At 39.5% G+C, this 14,351-nt stretch overlaps 1 protein-coding gene across 3 annotated transcripts in view; it reads left to right on the forward strand.

Moving 5' to 3' along the window:
- LOC144523130 (glypican-5-like) overlaps positions 1–14,351 on the forward strand; it is a 53,716-nt gene that overhangs the window by 30,170 nt on the left and 9,195 nt on the right. The window lies entirely within an intron of this gene.

Below are 14,351 nucleotides of genomic sequence, written 5' to 3' on the forward strand. Positions count from 1 at the left end.
TCTTGACATATTCACCAGGCTCATGCTTATACATAATACATGGGTGTGTCACAGGGAGGTCGTGGGACCCCTTGGTGCATTGAGGCAATCACACAGAGTGAATGTAGTTCAAATTAGCTGTAACTTGTGGGGTGTCCATTCGGAGTGCGGGCCTGTTCGGAATGGGCCGATCACTTGGTTCCCAGTATTTTTATTTTCACAACTTAATTGTACGGTGGCCGACAGGGGCAAACGCCCTGCAACTTAAGAAAACACACCCAAATAGACAAAACACAAGCAAATTAAGAAAACCACTTCATTAATTTGACAACACAAGCGCAGCATTCAGCACAACCAAATACATAAATGCACTGCAAATACACACAACACAACCAAATAGATAAACGTGCTGCAAATATGAAACGATGCAAAAAGAAAAGCACACAAACCCAGAAAACAAATGCAACAAAAAAACGCTGCATCCAGATTACACAACGGAAGTTCTCCAGACCTCTAGAGGGAGCAGCTAGTGGAACAGCTTGATGTTTGTGAACTAACAGTACGGCAATCATGCTAATGAATACAATAACTTTTTCAGCAGATGTCTTACTTACAACACGTTGGAGTTAGCAAAGCAGTTTTGTGTTTATATGTGCGGACGGGATTTATTCAGTTTGATAAATCCCACGGTAAATTGGCTGGTTTACTAAACAGGGAGGGACTAGAAATCCTGTCTGTTTTTTGTATTTCAAGAGCGAATTGCTCCACAATATGAATACAGATTGATCACTTATTTTGTTGGTAACCGTTGTTGTAAAATCACAATATTACACTTGAGGAGGCCTATACTTCAGTGGTGCGCCTTTTGGACCTCGAAATTAAACCCTCTCATGTAATATGGCTTAAACAAACGTCAACGTTAAACGCTGATGCAGTTTTAAATGTTTTATTACCACGAGTTTACAGACGTCTCTGCTGATTGAGTATCACCTGTGACCTGAGCCGAGACACACCCACCAAACGAGAGAAAACATATCTCAAATATAGACTTAATATTTACAGTCTATGCAGTTGCGCTCTCCCTCCCTCTCTCTCTCTCTCTCTCTCTCTCTCTCTCTCTCTCTCTCTCTCTCCCTCGCTCCCTGTGGGGTCGAAAATCAAGCTGTTCCACTAGCTGCTCCCTCTAGAGGTCTGGAGAACTTCCGTTGTGTAATCTGGAAGTTTTTTGGTTGCATTTGTTTCCTGGGTTTGCGTGCTTTTCTTTTTGCAGTGTGTTTATCTATTTGGTTGTGTTGTGTGTATTTGCAGTACGTTTATGTATTTGGTTGTGTTATGTGTATTTGCAGCGCGTTTTCTGAATGCTGCACATGTGTTTTGTCTATTTGTGTGTGTTTTCTTAAGTTGCAGGGCGTTTGCCCCTTTCGGCCACCGTATAATTGTGTAAATTCACACAAACAACATGTGACACAAAATGCAGTTATAAAACGCTTGGTTCCCAGTATTGCTGCTTGCAGCATTGTCGGGTGGCGTGCCCATTCAAAGCGTTCTTGAGAATCAAAAAAATGGTAAATGGTAAATGAGCTGCATTTATATAGCACCTTCCTACCTTACCGGACAAAGCACTTTACAATTTGCCTCTCATTCACCCATTCACATACATCGATGGTGGCTGAGCCGGATGTATGTATTTTCCGTTTCCTTCCTTCTTTGTGCTGGAATTTTATTATAATTTTTTGGTGGATTGATTAGGACTATAATTGTTAACTGCTCCTCAGATCTCTGCAGGGTAAATTGAGACAGCTAGCTAGACTTTATGTCCAATCTGAGTTTTCTTTGCAGTGGCTCTGTGCGGAGTTTAGCACCGCCCATGACGATACTGATTGGTTTAAAGAAATGCCATTGAACCAGAGCATGTTTTCCTCCCATCCCCAAATGCTATGTGGAGTAGCCAGACCCTCCATCAGCACGCTTTGGGGGAGGGTCTGGCAAAGCGAGACTAGCTCTCCGTGAACTGTCAGCCGTCTAGGGATGTAGCAACTCCCCGCCCCCGCTGCTGTACTGCGTATGTGGGAGACACACACTAATACATACACAGCACAGAGGTTCCTTGATTTATAGTTATATTTAAATTGTTGATCGGAAAATGTTGCTCTATGTTGAGGTTTATTGGCCAAATGTAATGTGTTCCGTTTTTGACCTGAATAACATTTTGGTGCCCAGTGTTCTCTGTAGCCTTACTGTGAGGTAACGGGAAGATTTAGCAAAAGAAACCAAGCGATTTCTTACATAAATTGTACCACTCTTTTCAATGCGAGAAGTCTGTTTTTGAGTACTGTAGTAGTAGTAGTACTCAAAAGACTCATGCATTGTAGAGGCTTGTGAAATATGAAAGGGATTTTAGTTGTAACTAATAAGCACCTACAGTAAGTACTTTAAGTATTTCTTTCTAAATCTAAAGTCTCTCTCTCTCTCTCTCTCTCTCTATATATATATATATATATATATATATATATATATAGCAATAATCAAAGTGAAAAAGTGAAACATTCACAAACGAATTACAAACAACATGAGTTTGTCAACAGATTTGATTGCCAGTAATTCTGAATGGCATGAACAAATATGTGACCAGGGTGTAACCAGAATTTTAGAAATACTGAGGTCATATGTCACAGATATATTCCCTAAAAAGTCTGTACAATTTTATATATATATTTGGACAATTGTTCAATTTCTAATTTATACAACTGTTTTATTTTTTGTTAGTTTTTTTTATTCATTTATGAATAATTTGTAATGTTTACCTCCACCAAGGAGGTTTTGTTTTCATTTGGGTTTCCCAGGTTTCTTTTGTTATTATTTAGTCGTTAACTTTGCGAGAAAGGGCTACACTTCTATATCACTGCAGCAAGAGGAGACGTTTAACCACTGGTTAATCTCATTATCCATGCTCCAACCTTCTTTCAAACTAGTCTGTGTTCCCACATAATAAGAGCAAACAGATCCAGTATTTTGTGTTACAATGTCATGTCCAACCAGTGGTCAGAAAGACAAACACTCCTCAAAGTCTGCTCCCACATTGCAGCTACACGCTATGGAAAGCTCCACTGTCCATGTCTATCTTTAGCTGGAAAGACATATATGTTGATTAACTGGTCAACATACGAGAAGACACCGGACACTTTTATGGTGACGGAACTTTCCATGGTCATATTGGTGATGACACAGGCAAATTATTGTCAGCATAAACCAATACCGTCATAACAGTGTTTGTTGGTGGTGTTTTCTGTAGTTTCTACTGTAATGTGAAATGTGCTGGAATAGAACAGAACAGAATAGATGTTTGTTGTTGGAGGCGTTCTTGCTTCGTGGGATTGAAGCAAGGGCTCAGTCTTCGGCATCATCACCTTGTTACACATCATCGGAGGTCATTTTACCCTTGTGAACCCTGGTGATGTCATCGGGTGGTGGGGTCTCTCTCCCTGAGGGCAGGATGTAATAAGAGTCAAAGGTCATTGGCACACTAATTATCACTGCTCTGTCCTCATCATTACTGGAATCATGAGTGTGTATTGGTACAGTGATGCAAAGCACGAGTGTAGCCTGTTATGATGCTGAACTCTAGGTCAGCGGTTCCCAACCCTCGGGCTGCGGACTGGTACCAGGCCAAGGAGAAACAATCAGGTTAGACCAAAAAAAAGCTAAATAATAATTTTAGAATTGGTTATTTGTGTAGTGATTGACTTGAGTCTGTCTGTGCTGCATCTTTCCTTATTTGTCAATGCTGAGCCTACAAGAAGAATATGTCACTATGCTGGTTAATCAGTGTGGTGTGTCAAGTTATGCTACCAGATTTAAACCCCATGGGTTGTGACAAAGTTCTGGGTTTAATTGCGTAAGGCTTTGAGCTTGGGTAGGTTCCGCTTTGGTTATTTTTTAAATGTAATTATTCATTAATTTGTCTTTTTTTTCTTTGATTTAGCCAGTTCTGTTTGTCTGTAATGTTTATTTTTATCTCCTGTATCAGTGTCTCTAGCAAAAGGGATATTGATCTCAATGAGTTTACCTGATTGAATGAAGTTTAAATATAATGGATAAAATACAGCAAATATTATAGCTTTTGGGTTGTGTTGGGTTTTGAGTCGTGTTGAGTCAGGTCGGGTTTTAAAGTGGTTGCAGGCTAGGTTCGAGTCTCATTTTTAGGCGTTTGCAGAACTCTATTTGGGCGTTTCTGTTGCTTTTTCATCTACCAAGCAACAAACAAACCTTAAAAGAGAATTTGAGAGAGCATGAGAGTTTCTTTAGAGCTGGTAGCAGAGATAAAAGGCCCAAAACATGTTATAATATCCTTACATTTTCCTAAATGTGCTAAACAATTATTCTAGTCATCACCCCACACCCACTCGTCAGACCTTCCGAAAAATACCTTTTACCAACTTTATTTATCCCTAAAGGGCAATTCAATTTTGCAGTCAACCAGTCACATACACACATCGTGTAAAAAAAATGATAGGAACCCCTGCTGTAGGATTGTACTGGTAAAGATTGCTATTGAAGTTAAGGGATTTTATGTAGCCATGGGCCGAAAACAACTCTAACAATAAGTACCCGAGTGTAATCTCCACATCAAAGTTATGACATGTACTGAAGTATCCAAAGTAAGACCATTAAGTCAAATGGGTTGATTTGTGTGTGTGTGTGTGTGTGTGTGTGTGTGTGTGTGTGTGTGTGTTTTACAAGAACAAAACTGTATTTAAGATGTCACGCTGTAAAGCTTTGGTGAGAGTTAACTTAATTTAGAGAATATTTAAATGCAAATATTTGATAGTTTGGTTTATGCACATAATTCATACTCAGGATTTAAAAATCAAACTCCTTTATTTCACAAAGCATGCAAACACTGTTGATATAGTAGCTGTGAATAGAAGACTTTGTTTATGACAAGATAAAAAAAAAACATTATGTCACCTTACATGTTTGTTTCCTTACACTGCATCACCCAGCTCTAAAAGAAAGATATTTGTTGGTACATTTGTCATAGACTAACCTTGATGTGTCAGATCGGTGGAAACTCACGCCTCCCGCCAGGCCTGAAACTGGTACATCGGCTATTTAAAGAGAAATTTGCTGGTTATGATTTACCGAGCTAGTGGTTGCATCTGGGGATCTTGAGTCTGAAGCCACAATGAATTCCTGAAGAAAGAATTACAATAAAGAGTGACAAAAGGGGATTTTCTGCATGTCTGCCCGCTCGTCGGCATCTCTATGCATATAAACAAGCCTCGCACGCACTAAAGCTGAAAGAATGATTCAGTATCAACCTGACCACACAGATCATAGGGATTTATTTCTTTTTTTTTATTATTTATACTTCAAATGCCTGCACTGTACATCTGAGTTAATGTATGTACAGTATAAAACAGCATCAAATAAATAAAGGCCAATCTGATTTTCTTTTGGATATGTCTTCCACAAAATCTGCCTGTTCACGGTCTCTGACTCTCTCTTTAAAATTCTGCCTACAAAACACTTCTCTGAATCAGATTCGCTGAAATGTGGAGCTTATTATTTCACAGGCAATGAAGAGCATAAAAAGAAATTTCTGCGTGCTTGAGAAAGAGTCTTTACAAGTGTGTGGATGTGCATATACAAATTCATCTTTATGGCCTCTTGTTTGTGCGTGCATGCCCGCCATGTGCTATACATGTGCGATTTAAGTGTGTGTGTGTGCAGGCGCTACATCTGTTACTGCACTATGTAAAAATCTCTAACCGTTGTTTTCTCTTACACACACATGATTGAGCGTATGTTCTCGCTCTATCCCTGGGCTTGCAAATATGAACAAGGATGAATCATACTGAGGAAATATTATCCTTGTCTTCTAATTAATTCTCATGACATTTAGTCTTTTGTTGAATACTGAAGAGGGACAAAAGAAGTGGCGGATGAGAGGTGGAGATGGGGTGATCTGAAATCAAACCTCAGAACTTTAACACCTCATTCATTGCCAAGCCTGTGTTTTATTTATGTGGGCCTTTTAACAGTAATACATTATTTTAGTCACAGCCTATTATTATTTGATTTAAGTCCATTTACAAGTACTTAGCCCACAGAGGGAGAATCACTTGGCAAACATTGTTCACAGATGAAAAACAAAGACAAAAGGCAGGCTTCTCAACATATGAGCATGTTAAAGCACCCATATTATGCTCATTTTCAGGTTCATAATTGTATTTTAAGGTTGTACCAGAATAGGTTTACATGGTTTAATTTTCAAAAAACACCATATTTTTGTTGTACTGCACCGCTCTCTCACTGCTGCAGATCCTCTTTTCACCTGGTCTCTGTTTTAGCTACAGAGTGAGACCTCTTTTCTTCTTCTTCTGTACTATCTTTGATTGCACTCGCACATGCGCAGTAGCTCAGATGTAGATCATGTCAGCTAGCTAGTTCCATAGACAGTAAAAGAAAGGCTGTTTCTCCAACTTCGGTCAGTTATAAGGCAGGATTAGCTGGGAGACTTCTAAATGAGGGTGCACATGTAAGTAGTTCTTTTGTAGATTATGGTGAACTTGTGTGTGTGTTGTAGCAAGGCTTTGCTATTGAGAACGAGGTAGCAGGTTAGCATTAGTGTTAGCATGCTAACGCCAACGCTACGAGCTAACGGTTGCGGTTAGCCAGCTCGTTTGTGACGTCACAAGCCGTGCCTATTTTGAACAGTTCACCCAGAGATTGAAGGCAGGACACATTCAGAAACCGTATCTCACTCAAAACAGCATGGATGGATTTTTTTCCAAAGTTTGTATGTGTGTGGAAGCACCAGAGACACAAAAGAACACCCCAAATCCCAGAAAAAGTGTTTTTTTCATAATATGGGCACTTTAAAGCAAGAGCTTAAGTTAGTGGCATTTTTACAAAGAGGCAGTGAAGTCCAGCCAGAAAAGCTGATAATCTAGTTTTTTCTCTTACATTGTAGTCATTTTTTTAAAACCAATGTTATACTAAAGGTTATTTACATGCAAAAGAGTATATTTTATTCACTATGCGGTTTGTGAATAGAAGAAGATACATGCCCATAGACACCCAAGGTCTAGGCATTAAAAGGGTGATGCTAATTCATTCTAAAGTTGCTATGGAGTTCTGTGTTACTGTCAGCAATTAGATACACCTTTTATACTTAATTTTATTAGCTATGTATTATTGTTATTATTATCATTATTATTATTATTATCTGTTTTACCATGATGAGAAATCACACAAATGTATCTCACAGATGCCATCAAACACAGTCTGTTACAGTTATTCTTCTATTACTATTCTTCGTTTAGTCATTCCTCATGCTCATCCTCCCCTCCCAGTGAATTCACCAAGATTAAACCGATTGATTTTCTCTCCTCAAACCAGCACAATCCCTTCTTCAACTGGCCCTTCTCCGATCTCTCTGTTCCCCCAGACATATCTAGGTCCTAAAATGTCAATAATGTAAATGTAATCACAGCTTCTCTTCTCTTCTTTTCTCTCCTCTTCTTATCTGTGTAACAAATGAAATGCTGTGTCATTATAATTGATGTGCTTTAAACTGGGACGGTGGTGGTTGATGCAGAGATGGGGATACCAAAGCCTCCAGGTGTCCATGAGTCATGTTACAACCACTTATGTCTGGAAAGTCTGGAAAGCACCGATCCTTTTCCCTTAAAAGAAACCTTATTTTAAATATAACACATCTGTTTGAAGCTACAACATTCCCACTATGACTATGCTGTATGTCTTACAGTTTCATGTTGTCCAAAAAACCCCAGAAAGAAGCAGATTAACTCCATTCTGCAAAAAAAACATGGATAAACACATTTTAAGCAGGTTTCACTCATAATATATATATTCAGAAACGTATCTTTACCAAGTAGAGGATGTACATGTGTGTGTGTGTGTGTGTGTGTGTGTGTGTGTGTGTGTGTGTGTGTGTGTGTGTGTGTGTGTGTGTGTGTGTGTGTGTGTGTGTGTGTGTGTGTGTGTGTTTGTGTATGTTTTTATGTAAGAGTATGTGTGAATGTGTACTTGGAGGGGCACTCAGTCCCTGTAACCATGGTTACCAGGTGGTCCGTCCTCCCATGGGGCCTTATTTAATGACAATAAAGAAAGAGAAAAAGAGAGAGAGGGAGGGAGGGAGGGAGAGAGAGAGACTGAAATGGAGAGATAGGAGGGATGGCAGATTTTGTGCCATCTCGCTTGGCCAAGTAACATTTTCAGAATCTGGTTAAAGCGTAGTTTTATTTGCAGTTAAAATGCTGTCAGTATTTGATTCTTATCATCATCATGCACTAAATAATGGACATACAACTGGATACTGTACATTGCTGAACCATTTTCTATTTATTGGCTTGCCTCCATGTATCTTTCCACCATCATCTCTGCCTTGATCCTCTGGCCTCTCCCCCACTTCCCTGGGGCCACATTCACAAAGCCTTTAGAATACATTTCATCTTAAAGGGAGAGTCCAGTGTTTAACATGTTACCACTCTGCCTGAGGACAGTTTGATCTGCATTCATAAGCATCTCTCTAAAGGGAGCCAGAAAGAACAATAAAAACCCTGGCGAGGCTCCTAATCTGCACCCGTGACTATAAAAGTTCCCTGAGAGAGCCTGTGGATCGGTTTGATCAGTGCTATGAAATGAAACTGCTTTCTTTTTGTACATGCATGCACTGGAGAACATGAGGGTGAACATGAATGTGAAATCATGCTATGAATGCAGTCAGTATCCCACCGATACAGCAGCTTTACTCCGCAAATCCAGACTGAAGCATGTTCTTCCTATCATGCTTTGTTTTCACAAGATTTCAATAGAGCAGCCTTCTTTCTTTAGAATTACACGTATATGTATATTATACGTATAAACAACTAATGAGGAATATGCAGTACGAACAAAACGCATAAAGGTTTATTGTATATTGAACAGATATATGTCAATACTGAATATAGGGCTGATTTGAAGCACAATGTGAGACAGGTTATTTTTCAATATCTAACCAAAACTATTATCTTTCCCTTTCCTTAAAGGTCCAGTGTGTAACGTGTTTAGTTGTTCATTATCAAAATATGTGTTGCCCGTTCACAAACTTGTCCTTTTTCATAAATATTTACCACCACCATCAATTCCAAGTATTCCTTTTGGCTTGAAATTTTACATTTGCATTCTCGTGAACTGGGGTAGACGCTCCATATTCATGCGCCATCTTGAAATATGTTAGCCAGTAAGGGACATACAGGACATACTGCTCCGCCTTTCGCGTTTTCGCTGTCACATGATAAACTCACAGGTGCTGCTAATGCTGCTAATGGGTATCGTAGCTTCCCGGCAAGTTTGAAGAAGGAAACATGGAGGACCACACGTATTCAAAATCCAAATTTCAGGAACAGGAGTCTTCTTCTTCGCCCAGAAAAAGAAAAAGGATATTGAAAAGAGCAAGAGACCGGCTTTTTGAAGCGTGAAGGCTGCGTGGTGAGAGAGAGTTGATTGCGATATATGATCTCAACGCTAGATGGGAGAAATTCCTACACATTGGAACTAGAAGTGTGGAGATATTCTATATTTTTCTTATTTTCTTACAATTTTCTTATTGTCAACAAATCTCATTAGAAGACCAAAACCAACAATAAATTGATCGTACTTACCGGTACTGCTTATTTCTCCCTGCCTTCTCCCTCCATTGTTGTCAAAATTAGAACACATGAATGAGCTACACTGCTATGACATGTTTCTTTGACAAAGCTGAACATCCACACTGTAGTTTATATTTTGAGTCAGGCCCACAAACTTTTGAGCACACTACGGCTGAAAATAGTGTCCAACAAATACACTACTTACTCTTGTTTGAGTAATGTTTGCTAAAAAACAACAGTGCCAAGCTGCTTTAGGAATTGACATAGCCTTCAATTTTTTTAATTAAGTAAATAATCGTTACCTGTTTTTTAAGAGGGGCGGCAGGGTGGTGCAGTTGTTAGCACTGTCGCCTCACAGCAAAAGAGGGTTGGCTTGGGCTTGGCCCTTTTATGTGGAGTTTGCATGTTCTTCACGTGTTAGCGGGGGGTTTTCTTTATATTCTCCGGCTTCCTCCAACAGTCCGAAGACATGCAGTTTAGGTTATTTGTTGACTCTAAATTGCCCTTTGGTGTGCATGTGAGCGTGAATGGTTGTCTGTCTCTGTTTTTTCAGCCTTGTGATTGCCTGGCGATCTGTCCAGGGTGCAGCCTACTCTGCCTCTCACCCAATGTCAGCTAAGATCAACTTCAGCCCCCCATGAAAAAAGATTACGGATGGATGGATGGATGGATATATGGATGGATGTATGGATGGATGGATGGATGGATGGATGGATATATGGATGTATGTATGTATGTATTTATGTATGTATGTATAGATGTATGGATGTATGGATGGATGGATGGATGGATGGATGGATGGAAATTTCTTTGTTAAGAATAACAAAAATATAACATAAAATATATTCTCCAACCTGCTTCCCCTGACTGTTGTCTGGTCCTGAATCCATGGTTGCCAGTAAAGGTAATCTAGGCAGCAATTATGATTCCACCAAAATCCATTTAGAAAAGCAAATGAATTTAACATAAATTAAATGTGTACCAATCTCATGTATTATTACAATTTCTGTGTTATTAATAATCTGGCTGCTCTCCTGTTTTAATTGCTGCTCTTTAACTGTCCTCGTTTCTTCTGTTGTTGTTTTTTTTTGGCCCTAGCTTGTGGTATATTGACTATATATATATATATATATTGACTAGGGCTGGTACACACACATACACCCACATAAACACACACACACACACACACACACACATACAGAAATCAAGGGATACATCATCACTCATCGCTGGTGGTGTGTGTGTGTGTGTGTGTGTGTGTGTGTGTGTGTGTGTGTGTGTGTGTGTGTGTGTGTGTGTGTGTGTGTGTGTGTGTGTTAATAAGCAGTATGATGATAAATCCTCAGGGCAGGAGATGCGGCTCATTAAATAATTACACATTCACGTTCTCTCACTGTCTCCTTCATTCAAAGTGACTTAAGGCCCTCTCTTTTGTTCAACTCACCCCAAGAGATATACAAGAACTGATTAAATGCTGCACTTTGGAGAATATCTACTGAACAACCATGAGCATGACTCGGTGAAGTCAAGCTATCACCATACCCTAATCCTCTTTAAAGCATCTCCTATATTGGCTGTCATGTCCTGTTCTATCCCTCCCTCCCTGCCTGCCTGTCTATCAACCTGTCTGTTTGCCTGTTTCTGTATTTCCCTCTACACCTGAGTAAGTTTGTTCATCTTATTAGACATCATCTGTTTATAAATCCTCTGTGAAGGGATGCTGTTATTCCAGTACGTGAATTTTTGAAAGAAGTCCTTGCTTTGTCTCGCTTTCTCTCTCTGCACCTCCAGCTTCACTCCTCACGTATTCAAATGAGCATTCACATGCCACACACATATCAGACAACACCCCCACTGGTCTGTGTTGATGTGCAACCTTCAACCAATCCCTCTGCCGAGTTCATGCTTTCATCCACCTCCAATCACTGTCCCTCGCTGCATTCACGCTGCAGTATTCAGCTCTTTTTTTTTTTTTTTCGACGTGTTTACTCCAAAGGTTTTATGATTCCACTGGCGGCTCTGCTTAACCTCGGTGAGTGTGACCTTGGGAAGATGCTTCGCTGCAAGTCAAACCGTTAACTGTTATTATAGTCATTTGAAAACAAGCAATAGCCATTAACCTTTCCTGGAGATCTATTTCAGACTATGTTACCGCACATTTAATTTGGGACCAGAGGAACAGGTGACTTGGATGCAAACTAGATAATCTGACCAGGCTGTTGGCCACAATCTGTCAATAAATACAAGTTTTTGGGTTATTAGCCAGTGGATTAACTTGATTATGAAGTGAGTCTTTCACTCCATTACAAAACTACACAACAAGCAAACATACCTTTTAGTAACATTCATACAATCTTCAGTTTAAATCAGGGCTGTCAAACGATTATTTTTTTTAATCGCGATTAATCACTGAATTTCTATAGTTAATCGCGATTAATCGCATATTTTATCACATGATTAAAATTCTATTATTTTGCATTTCAGAACAGTTTTTAAGTACATATTAACAATGGAAAGCAATTCTTACCAGTGGATCTTGATTGGGAATCAACTGAATGCAAAGAAAGTGACTTTATCAACTTGATTTTAAGATTATTTATTTACTGTAAACAAAAGAAAAATGTGTGAATCTGTCATTATTGCACAATTCCTCCAAGTACCTAACTAAAAAACTAAAAAGCCCTATCCTTACCAGAGTCAATATAGTGTTTAGTAACTCCTAAATCATTTTGATTACTCACTGACGTCCAGTGATCACCGGTTAATGAGACAGCGTTTGCAGCACCTTGCAGCAGTTCCAGTTTGGCTGCTTTCTCCGTGTCGTACAGGCTGCTGTGGGGCTGCTGCAGTGTATAAGACGGGTCAGAACATGCCAACCATAGTACGTCTTTAAGACCTGAGTCCTCTACGATGCTGACAGGTCTGCAGTTAGTTGCCACCGGTTTCGCAAGAGCTGTAGTAAGTTTTTGGGATTTGGTTTCATCCACAGGTCGCCAAGTAGCACTCTCCAAAATACTGCTTTGCCTGAGTGAGTAGCATGCTAGCGGGTAGCATCACGTTAACTGAACTATATGCTTAGCTCCGTAGGTGGTAGCTCATGCTTGACGTGCTTCGGTGATATTTTAATTCGGCTTTACACAACGTGCGTATGCCTTTCGACTCTAACTCCCGGACGGCTCGTCCGGGAGTTTTAGAAAATAAAAAGCTCCATTCAGAGTTATTGCTGCTGTCTCTCTCCATCATGCCTGCAGCCTGCAGCAGCAGGATGTGTTACGAGGAAGTGGCAGCTTGATGATAAGTAACGGTGCAGCAAAGGGTCAAAATAGTAGCCTGTTAGGCACGACGCAAAGCCGAGTGAAGTGTAAAATAAATTAATAAATGCCGGCATGCGATTAATGCGATTAAAAAAAATTAACGCGTTATGCTCGGTCCTTTATCGCATCGCGATTAACACGTTAATGCTGACAGCCCTAGTTTAAATTATAATTAAAAAATGAATACATCAGTCAGGTTTATTAGAGCGGTACTTTCATATTTCAGGTGTATTGATTGATCAATTTATGATAAATATTGCATCACCACATGCCTGTTTTTCTATCAACCCAAAGTAAAAAATTACGGACATGAGGTGATGCTTAAAATGAGTTTGCAACATCAAATCATTTTTAACCATGCAAGCCGCGAGGTGCAAGGGATAGCAAGGTCGGCTACTCCACACTTTAGTCCAGACAGAACTGTCAGATGGGTTTAAATGGAAATTTTAATCACTTTGGCTATCTTATAACTTTTCATTTCAATGTGTCCACTACTTTGTTTCATGCCTAAATACCAGCAAAAGTGACATTTCCATCAGCCTCTGCTGTACTTTTGTGTCTTATTGATAGCTAGCAAATGTAAGCATGCTAACACGCCAAACTAAGATCATTAAGATGGTAAACATACAGTATCTGCTTAACGTCAGCTTGTTAACATTTAGCTCAAAGCACCGCTGTGCCACTTACAACACGCTTGCATGGCTGTAGACGTTTAGGATTAGAGTAATAGAAACACAATGCTTCTTTGGACGACCAGTTGGAAGCTAAGACCAAAGAGCCTGTCAAAGTAAAACCCAACAAGCGCTATTTTATGTACATTTTAACACTGATTGACTTCTCTGAGTAATCCCTTCGAAATAAGTTATAGCATAGAATGCTTAGAGCTGCTAAAAGTTCTCATCCCTTCTTTTTGAGATAACGAACATAACTATCACTCAGGATATTACAGTGTAAACAAGTATTAAATGCTTGAAAACATTGTGGCAAATTACCCACCAGGGACACCTTTGCTGATTTTAGTGTCTATAGATTCTTGTCTTAATAAGTAAGTTGACTTGCAGGCCAATTTAACAATACTCTTTTTTAAGTCCAAATAACAAGATGAAAGCAGTGAAGAAAATTAAGAGATACAATACAGTATCAATTTATAATTTGATTCTGAAAAGTACTTGCTCTTCCTGCTCTGTGTGTGTGTGTGTGTGTGTGTGTGTGTGTGTGTGTGTATATATATATATCCTCCCTGAGGCTGAAGTAATGAAATGCTCATTACTGATTCAGCTAGAAATGCTCGGGATACATTTACACTCCTACACACACACCAGCTATCCAGACGCTTTCCAAGGTCACCTCACATCATGTGTGTGTGTGTGTGTGTGTGTGTGTGTGTGTGTGTGTGTGT

This window comes from Sander vitreus, chromosome 9 (assembly GCF_031162955.1).
Source record: "Sander vitreus isolate 19-12246 chromosome 9, sanVit1, whole genome shotgun sequence".
Classification (NCBI taxonomy): domain Eukaryota; kingdom Metazoa; phylum Chordata; class Actinopteri; order Perciformes; family Percidae; genus Sander; species Sander vitreus.